The sequence below is a fragment of the Macaca fascicularis genome, chromosome 1, assembly GCF_037993035.2.
Source record: "Macaca fascicularis isolate 582-1 chromosome 1, T2T-MFA8v1.1".
Lineage (NCBI taxonomy): Eukaryota > Metazoa > Chordata > Mammalia > Primates > Cercopithecidae > Macaca > Macaca fascicularis.
In genome coordinates, this window is record NC_088375.1 from 220,934,539 (window position 1) to 220,952,811 (window position 18,273).

The following is an 18,273-nucleotide window of genomic DNA, read 5'->3' on the forward strand; positions in this document are numbered from 1 at the left end:
AGCTACATATTCCATAACAAAGAATATGAAACACCCAGATATGTAAATATGTTCACTGTAATGCTAAATTCCACAGAAAGCCACAGCTGGGGAACTTGAAGGTGAAGCATGGTGGGAGAGCTGCTTGAAGTAGCAGGATGAGAAGATAGGTAGCAAATTGGGTGGTGGTTTTTTATATAAGAAGTTAAGGGCTCAAGGATAACTCATGGGAAGGGGGAAAGGCTGTATTTTCAGAGAAAAGCTGTTGCTACTTGTGATAGTTAATTTTATGTGTCAACTGGACTAGCTCACGGGGTGCCCAGATATCTGGTCAAACATTATTCTAGGTACTGCTGCAAGGGTGTATTGGATAAAATTAACATTAAAATTGCTAAAGTAGGCCGGGCGCAGTGGCTCACGCCTGTAATCCCAGCACTTTGGGAGGCCGAGATGGGCGGATCACGAGGTCAGGAGATCAAGACCATCCTGGCTAACACGGTGAAACCCCGTCTCTACTAAAAATACAAAAAATTAGCTGAGCGTGGTGGCGTAACAAGGTGAAACCCCGTTTCTACTAAAAATACAAAAAATTAGCCAGGCGAGGTGGCGGGCGCCTGTAGTCCCAGCTACTCTAGAGGCTGAGGCAGGAGAATGGTGTGAACCCGGGAGGCGGAGCTTGCAGTGAGCCAAGATCGCGCAGCCGCACTCCAGCCTGCGGGACAGAGCGAGACTGTCTCCAAAAAAAAAAAAAAAAAAAAAAAAATTGCTAAACTGGATAAAGCAGATTGCCCTCCTTAAGGTGGATGGGACTCATTCAGTCAGTTGAAGTCCTCAATAAAACAAAAGGCTGACTTCCCCCCACCCGTAAAAGAGGAAATTCCTCCTGCCTTTGAGCTCGAACAGCAGTTTTTTTCCTGCCTTTGGGTTCAAACAGAAACATCCGCTCTCCTGCTTGTCTAGCTTGCTGACTGCGGATCTTGGGACCTGTCAGCCCCTGTCATCGAATGAGCCAATTCCTTACAGTAATAAATCTCTTTTGGTGCATATACACATCCTACTGGTTCTGTTTCTCTGGAGAACTCTGACTAATGCTCTGTTCCACCCATTTGATTTTCTCTCCTCTCCTATGCCTAATACATAGGAGAGATTTAATTCGTATTTATTAGAGAATTAATTTATTTTTTGGCTGCTTTTTTCTCTTCCCCATTCAAAGAATGAGAACAGGAGTGTGTCCTGAGGGATGATAGCATTTGGGAGCTTTGAATGTCTGTTTTTATGTTTTTTCTTTCTGTGTTATTTCCTTTTCTTATTTTATAAAGAATCCAGCCCCCCTCTTTTATACATCTGATCTTGTTTGTCTATGAACCCCCAAGAAAATCATGAGAGTTTTGATTTTTTTTTTTTCTTCAGAGTCTCTGGGCAGTCAAACTGTGACATATTCATCACATTAGTCCCAAGGATCGGTTCAGCAATGTGCCTAATTAGGTGGGTGCCCCCTTCTACCACGGCTCTCCTATGTGGGTCCCTTCTGAAACAATGCATCCTTCAGGGTGCTTTCAGCTACAAGCAACATAAAACTCAATTAAAAGTGTGCTAGACAGAAAGGACATTTTTCATCTCGCTCATGGACTGAGAAGTCTGAACACGGGATAAATCCCTGATTGGCTAATTTGCTCAACGACACCAACAGAAGACCCAGGTGCTTCCTACACTGCCAGATTGAACACAATGGACTCCTCTTGGGATCACCAAGTTGGCTCCAGCGGTTTCAGGCTTTGCCCAGAGACATGATGATATACAGCAAGAAAAGGAGCATTTCCTTCCATCGCCTCTTTTTTACTTCTGAGGACACTTTTCCCAGAAGATGCATAGCAGGCTTTTGTTCACGTTGTTTTCTCTGTTTCGCTCCTTCTCTCTCTCTCTTTTTTTTTTTTTTAAGATGGAGTCTCGTTCTATTGCCCAGGCTGGAGCGTAGTGGTGTGATCTCAGCTAACTGCAACCTCTGCCTCCCACATTCCAGCGATTCTCCCGCCTCAGTGTCCCGAGTAGCTGGGACTACAGGTGCACACTGCCATGCTTGGCTGATTTTTTTTTTTTTTTTTTTTTAAGCAGAGATGGGTTTTCGCCATGTTGGCCAGGCTAGTCTTGAACTCCTGACCTCAAGTGATCCACCCACCTTGGCTTCCCAAAGTGTTGGGATTACAGGCATGAGCCACTGCACCCAGCCTGTTCACATGTTCTTAACCAGAAGAGGGTCAATGTCATTCCTAAAACCATCACTGGGTCAGAAGAGAGACAGGCCTCTTTGATTGGCTTAGGCAAATGGAGATTCTCTCTCTGGAGGGCAGGAAGGGGTCCATGCTCACCAGAAAGATTTGGTTACTCAAGGAAATGTGGATAAAATCACCTTCTACGAGGAAAGAAGGTAAGCCAGTGAACACTGGGGAGAAAATCAAGAGTGACAGCAGCAGATGGTATTAGGATCAAATTCTCAAAAATTTTTTGAGACAGAGTGTTGCTCTGTCACCCAGGCTGGAGTGCAGTGACACAATCTTGGCTCACTGTAACCTCCGCCTCCTGAGTTCAAGCGATTATCCTGCCTCAGGCTCCCAAGTAGCTGGAATTACAGATGTGCGCCCCCAGGCCCAGCTAATTTTTGTATTTTTAGTAGAGACGGTGTTTCACCATGTTGGCCAGGCTGTTCTCTAACTTCTGACCTCAGGTGATCCACCCAGGTCAGCCTCGTCGGCCTCCCAGTGCTGAGATTACAGGCGTGAGCCACCACACCTGGCCAAGGAGGCTTCTCTTAAAAATGAACCAATAGCTACTTGCCCCAGGATTAAAACAGGAACAATGGAGGAAGGGAGAACAATTTTAGGGATTTCAGATTCTGTTTACATGCATCTAAAACTCTGCTTCAAGTCTTCACAATGTACAAGACCTATTGAGGGAAAATAGTATTTGTAAATTCAGGGTCCTTAACATATTTCCCTCCCTAAAGACTAAACTTGTAAACTATTGCCACATCAAGGAAAGGAGGAACATTTAAAATCATTCACATTCTTTTCCAGTACGGATGCTTTCAATACCATTTTTATTTCATCCTTCCCTCCACAGATGATCTAGGGTTACTCTGGACAGAGACCAAGAGAAAGAACTGTGGCACCTGCCTGCACCATATTTATTCTTTTCAAAATTACATCTCAAACACTTGTGCTAGCTTCAAATAATAAGAGCTAACAATTATCAGGCATTTACTCTGTGCTAAGTGCTTGGCTTGTGTCATCTCATTTAAATTGTCTAACAACCAGTGAAGTTGCTAATTGCAGTGGATGTTTGTTATTTTTCCCACTTGGAATCTATTCTCACCTCCTTCTGATAAAGCTATTGCATTTCTTCTTCTTTTTTTTTTTTTTTTTTTTGAGACAGAGTCTTGCTCTGTTGCCCAGGCTGGAGTGCAGTGGCGCGATCTCAGCTCACTGCAAGCTCCGCCTCTCGGGTTCATGCCATTCTCCTGCCTCAGCCTCCCGAGTAGCTGGGACTACAAGTGACTGCCGCCACACCCAGTTAATTTTTTTGTCTTTTTAGTAGAGATGGGGTTTCACCATGTTAGCCAGAATGGTCTTGATCTCCTGAGCTCGTGATCCGCCCACCTCGGCCTCCCAAAGTGCTGGGATTACAGGCTTGAGCCACCACGCCCAGCCAAAGCTATTGCATTTCTACATGGATAAGTATTTGTAGTCTGTCCAGATAAGCAACAAAAATTAAATAAATTGGACTTCATAAAAATTAAAAACTTCGTACACCAAAGGACACTATCAAGATAGAGAAAAAGTAACTTACAGAATGAAAGAAAATATTTGAATTTCATATATCTGGTAAGAATGTAGTATTGAGTTATATAAAAAACTTACAATTCAACAAAGAGACAAAGAAGAGAATTTATGTATGGGCAAAGGACTTGGAGAGACATTTCTCCAAAAAAGATACACAAATGGGCAAAAAGCACATAAAAGATATTCAACATCATTAGTCATGAGAGATATGCAAATTAAAACCATAATGAGACACTAGTTTACAATCATGAGAATGGCCAAAATAAAAAAGACAATAACAAGTGTTGATAAGGAGGTAGAGAAACTGGAACCTTTGTATATTGCTGGTAGGAATGTAAAATGGTGCAGCTGCTGTGAAAAGAAGTTTGGTGATTCCTCAAAAAGTTGACGATAGAATTAGCATATGACACAGCCATTCGACTCCCAGGTATATACTCAAAAGAATTGAAAACTGTCAAATTTGTATATGCGTGTACACATTTGTACACATGTTCATAGCATCATCCTTCATCATAGCCCCAAACTGGAAACATCCCAAAAGTTAATAAACTAAAGAATGGAGAAACACTAAGTGATATATTTATACAATGGAATATTATTCAGCCATAAACAGGAATGAAGTACCAATACATGCTGCAACATGAAAGGACCTTGAAAATACACCAAGTGGGAGAAGTCAGACATAAAAGCCACATATTCTATAATTTCATTTATATGAACTATCTAGAATAGGAAAATCCATAGAGACAGATTAGTAGTCTCCATTCTTTGGTTGCTCAGGCCAAAAACCTTGGAGCAATTGTTACCCCATTACCTATTCACATACTTCAGATCTAATGAGTCAAGACATCCTGTTGGCAAGCACCCACCCAAAATACACCCAGCATTTCTCTCTCCTCTGCTGCTACTTCCATGGTGACAGACAACCTGGCGTCTCTCACCTGAATTACTGCAAGAGCCTTCTGACCGATTTCTCTGGTTTGTCTTCTTTGTCCTAGATTGTTTCCAGTGGTCCCCAGCTCTGGTATTCTTTCCATTGTGCCATCAACCAATAGAATAAAGCAGAAGTGAGAGCTTCCCTGTCTGTCTGTTTCTCTGACTTTCTGTCCTTCCAGCTCTGTCTCTGCATTTCTGCTTCTTTGTCTCTGTCTTTCTCTCTCTCTCTCTCTCTCTGTGTGTGTGTGTGTGTGTGTGTGTGTGTGTGTGTGTGCTCGCGCACGCCTGTATTAGTCTGTTTTGCTTTACTATAAGAAATACCTGAGGCTGGGTAATTTATAAAGAAAAGAGGTTTATTTGGCTCATAGTTTTGCAGGCCACACAAGCATGGCACCAGCTTCTGGTTGGCTTCTGTGAGGACCTCAGGAAACTTAAAATCATGGCAGGAGGTGAAGGAGGAGCAGGTGCATCACATAGCCAGAGAAAGGTCAAGAGAGAGGAGGGACCAGGTGCAGTGGCTCACGCCTATAATCCTAGCACTTTGGGAGGCTGAGGTGGACAGATCACCTGAGGTCAGGAGTTTGAGACCAGCTTGACCAACATGGTGAAACCTCATCTCTACTAAAAATACAAAAATTAGCTGGGTGTGGTGGCACGTGCCTGTAGTCCCAGCTACTCAGGAGGCTGAGGCAGGAGAATTGCTTCAACTCAGGAGGTTGAGATTGCAGTGGGCCGAGATTGCACCACTACACTCCAGCCTGGATGACAGAGCGAGACTCCATCTCCAAAAAGGAGAGAGAGAGAGAGAGGAGGACGTGCCAGCCTCCTTTAAACAACCAGTTATTTTGTGAACTCACAGAGCAAGAACTCACTCATCACCACGGGGGTGGGTTGGGGGGCACCGAGTCACTCATGAGGGATCCACCCCTATGGCCCAAACACTTCTTAGCAGGACCCCTCCAACACTGGGGATCACATTTCAACATGAGACTCCGATGGACAAACATCTAAACCATATCAGTGTCTGCCTATATCTATCCGTGTTACTCTCTCACTCTCTGTCTCTGTGTCATGTTTGTCTTTTCTGTGTCTTCCTCTCTATTTCTCTCTCTCTCTCTGAATTTGTGGATTTCTGTCTCTCTCTGCATCTGTCTGTGTCTCTGTCTCCCTCTGAGTTTGCCCTGTGTCTGTCTGTCTTTCTGGCTCTGTCTCTCTGCCTCTGTCTCTCTCTGGGGGAAGTCAGCTGCCATGTCATGTGTAAACCCACAAAAGGGTCGATGTGACAGAGAACTTGCACTTTCTGCAAACAGTCACCTGAGTGAACTTGAAAGCAGATTCCCCAGCCCCAGCCCAGCCTTCTGCTGGTTGCAACCTCATCACATGGCTCCTCTACTCCTAATCCTGCCTGACTTCCCTTTTCCTGCAAGGTGAAAGCCAAAGTCCTTATGATGGCCACACCTCTTCCATGAACTGGCCACTGATTTCCCACTTCCTGCAGCATGAAAGTGAAAGTCCTTATGATGGCCATGCCTCTTTTATGACTTGGCCACTGACTTCCCATTTCCTGCAGGGTGAGAGCCAAAGTCCCTGTGATGGCCATGCCTCCTTTATGGCCTAACAACCACCGCCTTCCCATTTCCTTTTCTTTTCTTTTTTGAGACAAAGTCTTGCTCTGTTGCTCAAGCTGGAGTGCAATGGTGCAATCTCGGCTCACTGCAACCTCTGCTTTGTGGGTTCAAGCGATTCTCCTGCCTCAGCCTCCCAAGTAGCTGGGATTACAGGCATCCGCCACCACGCCTGGCTAATTTTGTATTTTTAGTAGAGACACAGTTTCACCATGTTGGTCAGGCTGGTCTAGAACTCCTGACCTCAGGTGATTTGCCCATCTTGGCCTCCCAAAGTGCTACGATTCCAGGCATGAGCCACCTTGCCTGGACTGGCCAACTTCCCATTTCCTGTAGGGTGAAAGTAAAAGTCTTTGTGATGGCCAAGCCTCCTTTATGACCTGGCTGCTGACTTCCCATTTCCTGCAGGGGGAAAGCCAAAGTCCTTATGATGACTACGTCTCCTTTGTGACCTGGGTGATGGCCTCAGTCCCTCCGTCTCCCTTACTCACGGGGCTCCAGGAGGTGTCCAGGGGCAGCCACATTTCTATGGCCTTTGACCACTTTTCTCTTTGCTGGAACACCTCCCCCAGACACCCACACCTCATTCTCTCACCTCATCAAATCTCTGTTCAAATCCCACCACCTTACCGAAGCCCTCTCCACCCATCTTACTTAACGAGCAACACCCTCCACCCCCACCGCGGCCCTCTCAGTATCCCTAATCCATGTCCTCGCTCTTTCTCTGTCCAAGCACTCATTACCACGAATCTTTTATTTTCCTCATTTATTATGTTCATTGATTTTGGTTTCTGTCTCCACACTAGAATGTCAGCCCCTTCAGGGCAGGGATCTCTATTTAATTCCCTGCCACATTCCAAGCACCTAGAATAGTGTGGCAAATAGTAGGTGCTCAATAGTTGCTTGATGATGAATGAGAAGTAGAGTGGCACAGAGTCTGGCACGAGGGCCCTGTCCATCATGCTGGAGCAGCTGTCATTTCTCCAGTTCTTATTTAAACTTCCTTTTGAATATAAATCATACTATTACAAAGATACATGTATATGTATGTTCATTGCGGCACTATTCACAATAGCAAAGACGTGGAATCAACCCAAATGCCCATCAATGATAGTCTGGATAGAGAAAATGTGGTACATATACACCATGGAATACTCTGCAGCTATAAAAAGGGATGAGATCAAGTCCCTTGCAGGGACATGGATGAAGCTGGAAACCATCATCCTCAGCAAACTAATGCAGGAACAGAAAACCAAACACCGTATGTTCTTACCTATAAGTGGGAGCTGAACAATGAGAACACATGGACACAGGGAGGGGAACATCACACACCGGAGCCTGTCAGGGAGTCGGATAGGGGTAGGGAGAGCACAAGGAAAAATAGCTAATGTATGCTGGGCTTAATACCTAGGTGATGGGTTGATAGCTGCAGCAAACCACCATGGCACATGTTTACCTATGTAACAAACCTGCACATTCTGCACATGTACCCCAGAACTTGAAAAAAACAAAAAAAAAAGAAACCCTTCCTTTTAATTTCAGCTTTTCTGAGCACTTAATAGTGACTTCCTGTTTTTTTGCAGCCACATAATGAATAAAGGCACAGGAATTCTCACAGCTCCCTCAGGTGTAAAAACTCAAATTCAAAGCTGTTAAGTGACTTGCCCAAGGCCAAACAGCCAGAAACTGGCAGAGCCCAGACGCTGGAGTCCAAGTCTAGTGCAGGAGCTCATATTCCCACTGACTGTTCCATAGGAGGTGCAATTAAGGTGCTAGTACTGAACATAACTGGGAAAGAATTATGACCAGGCTGGGGCACGAGGGCACAAAAAATAAAACAACTCCATAACAGACCTTGATGAGAAGTCTTCAGACGCAGCAAATGTCAAACATCAGAGCCTCTGAGGCCATCGTGCACTTGGCACTGCTGTCTCTGAAATGCTGCCCTCAGCTTTCAGCATCATCCCCAAAGATGGACATTCCATCTCCCATGACTCATCAATTCCATACCTCTTGGAAAACCTCCCAAAGATACTTTGGCTCACGTATACCAGAAGATACTGAGAGTACACTCTGCCCAACAGCAAAAGCCTAAAAATGGACCAAGCATCGCTAATGGAAGAATGGATTAATAAAGCATGGTCTAGCTAACATTAGACAATAATCAAAACTGATGAACCAGAGCCAAGGTCGGCAAGCTGCCTGGCCCTATTTCTGTGGGGTCTGCAGGCTAACAATGGCTTTTACATTTTTTTAAAGGTTATAAAATTAAAAAAGACGAACATGTGACGGAGACTATATGTGGCCTGCAGAGCCTAAACTTTCTCCTTTCTGGCCCTTTACAGAAACTCTGTCAACTCCAGAACTAGAGCAACTTGCAAAACACATGGATGTATCTTAGAAATATAATATTAGGTATAAAAATTGTCAAACTTTTATATATAGCATGATATTCTTTTTATAAATATAAAGCCAGCTAACATTTAAAAATAGGCATTTAAAGCATGCATACAGATGCAATAAAATATATACAAGAAGAAAAGCAAGGAAATGATGGAATTTGGGAAAATGGTTATTTATTCCAAGTAGGGGGAAGCAGGGGATGGGGTGGGGTGGATAGCAGCATATGGTTAGATGAAGGTTCTAGTTTTTGTTGTTGGGGCAGATAGATGGTGCTTAGTATCTTTTTAAGAAGAGAACAAAAATGAATTAACTAAATAAAAGAGGCCCCTTTATAGACCAACGATACATGTGTATTACAAGCCACAGCTTATAATTAACCCAATTTTGACACCTGAGGTCCAAGAAAATTAACAAGTAAAACATATTATTGCAACATTTACAAATAGCAGCATTAAGGTATAAAAGTAAAATTAGTAAGAATCCCTGTCTTCTCACTTCTAATGCCGTACCTCAGAAACCACTGTCAATATCTCAGAAACTACTGTCAACTGTTTGGGAACTATCCTGCTCATATATGAGGATAGAGCCCACTGCTCTAACAAAGAGATTTCCACAATATAGGTGCATATATAAGACAGGAACTGATTTATCTCCCACATCACAGCCTAAGGGTGGGCTATCCATGCAGTAATGGATGCCTTTCACTTGGAGATTCAAGTCCCTTCTATCTCACTGTTTCCTAGTACAGTCTCCTTTCTTTGCATGCTAGGCCAGAGCCCACCACCACTTCCATAGCAGAGGTAAAAGGGGTGACCAGGACATTCCTATTCCATTTAAAAACAAGGCCCAGAAGTTGCACATATCTCTTATGCTCCACACCATTGGGCAAATCTTAGCTGCAAGGGAGTCTGGGAATTGTAGTCTTCAAGAAAGCCATGGACCCAGCTAACATTGGGGGATTCTACTATTCCTTTGTGTACACACACCAGTGTATCAATATATGTGCATGCACTTTTCTTTATGAAACTATATATACCCTAAATAAACTATTACTATTCTGTAGGTTGAATTTGTCAGGTAGTGATATATCCCGGGAGTCTTTTCAGATTTGCACATATAGTTTTGTTTTACTCTTTGTAATGGTTCCATAGTGTTCCTATGTGTGTGTGTAGCATAATCTATATAACCAACCCCCCATGCATTCATACATAGAATTTTTTTTCCAGTTGCCTGGGATCTTCTGAAAGACCGTGATAACCACATACATGTATTTATGTTGTTGCAAAGCAGAGAGACACAGTCCCTGATGGCAAATCTGGCTTTTCAAGTAAACCGGTGTTATTGCACATCAGTACAGGTCAAATAAATGGTCTTCATTTTTCTTCTGAAACCTGCAGTGAAATTTCCAAGGGATTAATGGGAGAGAGTGTAGTCTGGCTGGGAGGAGCAATTTTAGTAAAATGCTTCTTCTCCTCACTGGCATAGCTAGGATTGTGGGAGCCTCACTTTTCTGATCAGCCAATGGTAGGTTGGGAAATCCTAATGTGAAGAAAGGAAAGAGATAAGAGCATTGTAAGAAATGGGCAGTAGCTTATTTGACGGCTATATTTGACTGCAGATACTCCTCTTCCACAGTAAGATGGATTAATTTTGTATGTGTTTAATAAGAAGAGGCAAAAAACCCCAACAAAATATCCAGTTCTGCAGTTGTGTTTCCTTTGCCTCCCAGTGACCACCCAACATGATTCTTTCTACTTACTGTGGAGTTTCCTTTGCTTCCATACTGCAGAAGCGCTATTCTAACAGATTCAGAGAGAACCCACACAGCTGTCAGGAGCTGAGTGTGCCCTGAGCAGCTTCCAGGTGTTCTGAATTGGCAATACCCTATCCTCATTAATGCATATGATTCGAAAGTTTAGAAAGTGTTAGGAATTCTTTATTGCACGTTTTATGAAATTAGACCTTTCCACCCTAGAAGATGATCCCAAAACAAGATTGTAAAACATGTGAGAAGGGAAGGGAAGGGAAGAGGTAGGGGGACCAACACTTATTGAGCAATGAATCCCAGTGCCTTGTACTGAGCTGGCTGTAACCCTGGCACAGGCTTATCTTTTTCCTTCCAATGATCCTTTGACTTGTGGAGAAGCTGACATCCAAGAAAGTTAAATAAGTGGGCTGAGTGACTGAGAGGCAGGGTTGGGCTTCAACCTGAGGTCTGTCTGGTTATTGCTTTTGCTGTCTAGTTGTGTAGCTTGACAAGGTGTAGAGGAACCAACATGTTCTTTGGAGTAGGCAGACCTGGTGGCAGACCACCCACTGATCCCAGTTCTGCTGTGCTCTTCCCAGATCATCCAATTGCACACCCACATTTTAGATCTGCCAATCATGTCCCTGCCAAGTCTTCTCCAATGTATTCAATGTTTCTTCCTATGAAGCTGTATAGTGGACATTTCTCATTGTTGTCTGATAATATTCATTCCCTCTTCTGCTTAGAGCACTCTGAATTTCCTTTTGGGGACTATCTCCTCCCACACTCTCTGTTTATGTGGTATAGGTGGTGCTGACCTCAGCCCCTTTCTCTGGTCACAGTGAGGCAAACATCCCCCAAGCTAAGCCAACATTTTCCTGGATGATCTTCTTCTGCTGGAGCCATTACATTGTCTTGTGGGAAGAACATCCCTAAAATCGATGCCAACAAAGGAGACAGCAGAGCAGAAAGAATGGGAGAGAGAGATTTCTGACAACACTGTTCCAGCACCTGGATCTAACTCCACCTGAAACTGGTAATACACTTAAATTGTTTGTTCATTAAAGTTTTTCTTTTGGTTAAGGTAATTTGAGTTGTATCTTTTACTTGCATCCATAAAAGTATTGAATATGAGTTCTATATCCTTTTACATCCTGAACACTTATTTTCGCTAATGTTTCTTTTAGACATGTCACCCTCCCAACAGATTTTGCACAATGTACTATCTAAGGAGGTACAGTCATATAGGAATATCTTGATAAAGGCACAATCCTTTGATCCACCCATGTGTACACAGAATCTGGAGTTTTTTGTTTTTTTTTTTTCTTCTTCAGTTAGGGATGTCTTAAGTATTCTTAGAGTTTCTTTTTTTTCTTTTCTTTTTTCTTTTTTTTTTTTTTTGAGACAGAGTCTTGCTCTGTTGCCCAGGCTGGAGTGCACTGGCGCAATCTCGGCTCACTGCAAGCTCCACCTCCCGGGTTCACACCATTCTCCTGCCTCAGTCTCCCGAGTAGCTGGGACTACAGGTGCCCACCACCACATCCAGCTAATTTTTTGTATTTTTAATAGAGACGGGGTTTCACCATGTTAGCCAGGATGGTCTCGATTTCCTGACCTTGTGATCTGCCTGCCTCGGGCTCCCAAAGTGCTGGGATTACAGGCATCAGCCACCGTGCCTGGCCTCTTAGAGTTTCTCAAGTCAAGAATGCATGGGTACAACATACATATGCAAGAGACTTCACAAAGTAAGGAAGGTTTTGGAAGGGGAGGGGAATTGAGAACAGAGAAGATATGCAGAGGAAAATGGAAAAGCATAGTAAATATAGCAATATATTTCTTCTTAAATTCACACATACATATCACTTTTATCTATTGTAGCTAAAGAAACTGAGATTGGTACGCGAAGGAACGTTCTGACAAGGACAGAAAATAATTGGAAGAGACTAGGGGCAGTATGGACTTTGCCGGAGGCTTAAATTATTACTCCATTGGGGAGTAAATAGGTTAATTTTTTTTCCGCCTGGTCTGTAGTGGGTAAAAAGTATCAAGTGTTATTTCCATTACATGAGCCACAGACATTTTTGTTCATTAAACATACAACAGTATTCATAAGAAAAAAACAAGTGATCCATAGGCTTAGGTGTTAGAATCTCTGATGCTAACGTAATTTTATTCTGAAAGATTCACTTCCAAATAGCTTAGCAAGACTATCTTATTTAATGTCCCCCTTCTTTAAGCAGTATCATGTAGGCACAATTATTTTTCCATGGTCTGTGAAAGGGATCCTTTTCCTCAGCCACCTGTGAATTTAGTGTGGAGAATGTGTGATTAGTGTTTGTACAAAGAACACCGTGGAGATGATGATAGCCCATTCTCTTTGAGTAAACAGTGGTCTCAGCAAAGGGTCAGCAATAGCAAAGATGAGCCAGTCTACTGCAACTTTCCAGGTTTTTAATTCACCAAATCTTTATTGATGGGCACTTGTGTTCAAGGGGCTTTGGAGAATAAAGCATGAATAAAATGCAGCTCTTAACGAATTAGACTGTAGGCATTGAGAAAGGCAAGCTCACACATTATTAGTCTAATAGTAGGGTAGAGACAGAGTTTAGCTTCAAGGGAGAACAGACAAGGGAGAGACTGAGGCCAGCTAGGCGGATGAGAGGAAATTCACCATAGCAAATAAGGTGGGTTGGGCATTCCAGGTAGGGGCTTCAGAAAAGATGGGAAGGGACAGCGTGTGGGGGAACTAATAAGCAGGGTCTGGGGTGACTGGGGCTCAGGAGGTGTGTGGCCAGGGGTTTCCAACCTGCTGGCTATAATTCTACCTTTCTCCACTATTAGAGAGAACATATTGAAATAAAAGTCAGTGAGTGACATTGTATTATATATAACCTTAAGGTTACTCTAACTTATAAAAAGAAAATCATCCTTTGGAAACATTAATATTTTATCTTTTTAAATAAGTAATTCCTTGAGGCACACCTGTTAACTTGAGCCAATAATTGCATAAGTGTTTACCAAGTGCTAACTGTTCTAAGCACCGTTCTAGGAACTGGGGATATTGAACCAAACAGGCAAAGAGCTTGTGCTCATAGAGCTGATGTTGGATAGGAAGAGATCCATGACAAACAAATCAACAATAACTATGTACTATGAGTGCACCAGAGGCAATAAGGCAGGACGGGGCTGGGGGTGGGCAGGGAACGGGGGGAAGAGGTGATTACTATTGTATGTGGGATCATCAGAAAAAATCACACGGAGACGGTCACAAGCTTACAGATGAACAGAAGCCTAAAAGAAGCGAAAAAGGGAGCTGTGAAGAAATTGGAATGGTCAGTGCAAAGTCCTGAGGTGGCAGAGTGATTGAGGGACATTCAGGGGTCCAGTGTGGCCCAAGCACAGGGAAGGAGGCAGGCAGTGGAAAGAGGAGAGAGAGGTGAGAGAGGTACCAGGGAGCATGAGCATTGAGAGTTGTGTGAGCCAGGGGAGGGATTTGGAATTTTATTCTGAGTGGGATGGGGAACCATTGGAGGTTTTGGGCAGAGGCATGGCTTGATCCAAGTTCACTTTCAAAGGGTCATCCTGGCTACCGTATTGTTAGAATGGAGTGTCAGGGGCAAGGATGGGGACAGAAGATGTGTTAGGAACCCAGTGCAATCACCCAAGTGAGAGATAGTGGCTTGATCAGGTTGTGGAGGCAAAGGTGGTGAGGAGTTTGGATTCTGGATATATTAATATTTTGAAGAGGATAGAACTAATACAATTTCCAGATGGGTTACATGTGGCATAGGAAAGGAATAGACGCAACAAGGATGGCTTTTTGGTGTATAACCTGAGTTACGAGAAGGATAGAGTTCTCTTTTCCTTAGATGTGTTGATGGCGGGAACTCGGCGGTGGGACGGGGGCAGGGGACAGATAGGAGAGATGAAACAAGAATTTCGGTTTTGACTTTGTTAGGTTTGAGATGACCATGAGACACTCAAGGGGAGATGTCAATTCAGCAGTTTGATGGAATCTGGAGTTCACAGCAGAAGTCTGGGTTTGAGGCTTTTGCAGGAGTTCTTAAGGTGGAGATGATTTCTCAAGCCAGGATAGACAGGGGCATTCACCTGTGGAGTGGGTGTAGATTGACAAGAGTCCCCTGGACTGGAATCCCAGGGATCCCGCCACTAAGAGGAGAGGGGAATTCAGAGAAATCGGCAAAGGAGATGGAGAAGAAGTAGATGGGGTGGTTGGAGGAGACTTAAGACAGAGAGTTGTCTCAAGCCACGTGGTGAAAGTGTCTCAAAAGTTGGTAAGCTTGATGGTGTCTTATGATATTTTTTAGGCTTTGCTCCTTTTTCCTTATTCTTATTTCTCTTGGATTCTCAAATGGGAGACCCACCTGAAGTTTGCTGATTTCTTTCTTCTACCTACTTAGATCTTATATTGAAATCCTCTTGTGGTATTGATATTAAGAAGTTCCTTGAGTTTCTTAAATATGTAGATTTGTATATTTTACCAAATATGGAAAGTTTTGACCATTTTTTGGAATATTCTTTTGCCTCTTTTTTCTCTCGCTCCTATTTTTCTGTAATTTCTATCATGCACATGTTGTTATGCTTTATGGTGTCTTACGGATCAGCTGTGTCCAATGATGCTCAGAGGTCATGACAGATGAGCACTATTTGAGTGACTGATCTTTGGTATTTTCTCAGAAATAGTCTAAACATGGAATAAAGCTAATTTGGAAACGTAGGGAAGCAGACACACTATAGTCAGGTGGCAGCATTTTCAAGTTAGCATCAAATACAAAATAATTTAGATGACTGCAACTCTACTCTGCTTCAGTGGAGTCCATCTGGCTTTAATGCTCAGAGTGATGGTGGCTGTTGTTTTTAATCTCCATGCAAGAATATCTGAGGGGAGAGAGAGAAAGAGGAGAGAGAGAGAGAGAGAGAGAGAGAGAGAGAGAGAGAGAGAGAGAGCCAACACACAGAAGAATATGTCCATGTGAGGTAGTGGAGGTACTGGGGGTCATAAATTGGGCCACCAAAATTATAAAGCACATTAAGATGACTTTGCAAGTCCTCATTCCTCCCCTTTCAGGTAATCTCCCTCTTCTGAGAAAATTCTGTGCATAGAAGTTACTTGATAAAGACCGAATAATGGCTGCCTTCCTATGGCATCTGTATTTTTAGGGTCACAAAAAGAATTATGGGGGTTCTTGTGCTATTTTCATAACTTTCTACAGCCTAATGGAAATTGCATATTAATTTTCCATAAGGTTACCTAGTTTTGATATTTGATACCAAGTTATTATTTAAAGAACATCTATATTTGTAGCTATAAGTCTTAGAATATTTTCAGTGGACAAATTATTACATAATAATTGTGCTTTTGCTGGTAAAAATATTTTAAAACATGAAGCCCATAAGAGAAGATTAGGGAGTAATAACAGTAGTGTGGGTTGAGGTAAATGTTTCAAGTACCATCCCCCTTTGCAGAAACTTGGTAGAATGGCACTCCCTACACCCTTGAAGCCAGATAAGGCCATTATGTCTTATTTTGATGGAAGAAATGTGATTGGAAGTGACACATGGCCCTCTCTAGAAAGGCGGCTTTGAGAGCCAAGGTAACATTTACCACCTTGCCTTCCCTTGCATGAATACTGGAGCCATTTCAGATGATGGGGGCTTCATGAGCAAGGTTCCCTGAGTAAGGGCTTTGTGGGGAAGAGATTTCTGCGGACCAGAAATGAACATGTGGTGCAAGCAGGAAATAAGTATTTGCAGTTTTAAGACATTGAGATTTTAGGGACACTTATTACTGCAGCACACGTAGCTAATCACTAATACCGAAACCGAGACCATATTTAGGTGCTGCCATAACCCAAGCCTACAGTATGTGGCACTAATTCAACAAACAGCAGTGACCAGAGAGGAAATTGTAGTCAGGGACTAGGGAGATAGTGATCCATGTTACAGAGTAGTAAACATTTGGCAAATTGTCACCTGTGGTTACAGTGGGAGGCACATCACATTCCTAATGAACATACACATTTAGACGAACAGGCTGGAAAACAGAATGCAATTAGGGTGCACAGGTTGCTGTGGGCTGCATTTGGCAAGGCATTATAAGTATGAGATACACTCAGAAAAGAGTTGGCCAGTTTGCAAATAGAAAAGGAAAGAAATAGAGGGCCTCATGAATTCAAGTACTTGAAAGGTTAGAAGAAGCAACTGCTTCTCAACTCCAAACACTAAGTAAGAGTCCATAAAGTCGTAGAGCAATAACAGTCAATTAAAACTCAATCTGGGGCAAAGATCAAATGAAAGGTACAGCCATTACCTCCTTTGCTTAAAAACCTCTGAATGGATTATGGAATCTCTAATAAAGATGCTGCCAAGATGTGGTCCAGCAAATCCTATCAATTGGGCCAAATATCTCAGGGAAAAGAAAATAAGAATGTGATTCTCCCACTGACATTTGATTGGTTCAAGATGCAGTAGATTAAGTTGAGAATAAAGGGAGGCAGTGAGAAAGCAGAGAAACAGAGCAAATAGGAAGATTTTATCTTGAAATGAACAGTGGATGTGGCTCTTGGCACATAGAATGGGATGGGATGTTCTAGTTCCGGATCCAGATCTGACATAGAGGCTACCCCATGTCACCCAGAGATCTTGGACTTTGAGCTTAGTGTCATGCCTTAAATGAAACTTTCCTAAGGGGAGAGGGTATTTTATATAAGAAAGAAGGTAAATGATTTGGTGACCAGAACGTTAGCCCATGTAGTTATTCATACTGTTCACCAATGTTTTCAGGTCTCTCCTCCTGGCCCCATGATCAGATTGCACCTCCCTGCTCCTCTACCAGGCATGGCCACGTGGCTTGATTTGGTCATGCAAAATGCAAGCAGAAGTACTTCTTAGTTAAAGCCACTAAGAGCTAGTGTGGTGATACGGTTAGGTTTTGCATTCCCACCCAAATCTTATCTTGAATTGTAATCCCCATAATCCCTGTGTGTCAAGGGAGAGACCAGGTGGAGCTACCTGAATCATGGAGGCCATTTTCCTCATGCTGTTCTTGTAACAGTAAGTTCTCATGAGATCTAACGGTTTTATTATATAAGGGGATATAAAGGCCTCTTCCCCCTTCACTCAGCACTTCTCCTTCCTGCTGCCTTGTGAAGAAGGTGCCTTTCTTCCTCTTTGCCTTCCACCATGATTGTAAGTTTCCTGCGGCCTCCCTAGCCATGCTGAACTGTGAGTCAATTAAGCCTCTTTCCCTTATAAATTACGCAGTCTCAGGCAGTTCTTTAAAGTATGTGAAAACAAACTAATACATGTGGGATTTTGCTATTTGCTATGTTTCCTCCCCCACCACACTCATTGGCTGCTACACAAGATAGTGATGGCTTGTCTTGGTTCCTGAGTAAGAAGTTAAAAAGGCATCAACTCCTCTCTCCCTGCCATGGCTGAAAACTGATGGAGAGGGTGAATGAGAAATAAATCTTTGTTTTAATAAGTCACTAGATTTGGGGACCATTTATGTCCACAGCATAACCTAGTCCATTCTGTTACTGGAAGCCTTTTCCTTAGGTAGGAGACTGGGAGCATGTCACATTTCTATAAAACTTGCAATCAAGAGGTTTCCTATGGAATGGATTAGAAGAGGATGAAACTGACTCCAGGAGATAGTTTAGAGGCTGTCAAAGGAGCAAAGAAAGGCAAAGAGGCTAAAGTTATAGGAATTGAAACTTAGTAT

The 18,273-nt window shown here is 42.9% G+C and overlaps 1 protein-coding gene across 3 annotated transcripts in view; it reads right to left on the reverse strand.

Moving 5' to 3' along the window:
* KAZN (kazrin, periplakin interacting protein) overlaps positions 1-18,273 on the reverse strand; it is a 1,227,887-nt gene that overhangs the window by 777,488 nt on the left and 432,126 nt on the right. The gene's annotated exons all lie outside the window — the stretch shown is intronic.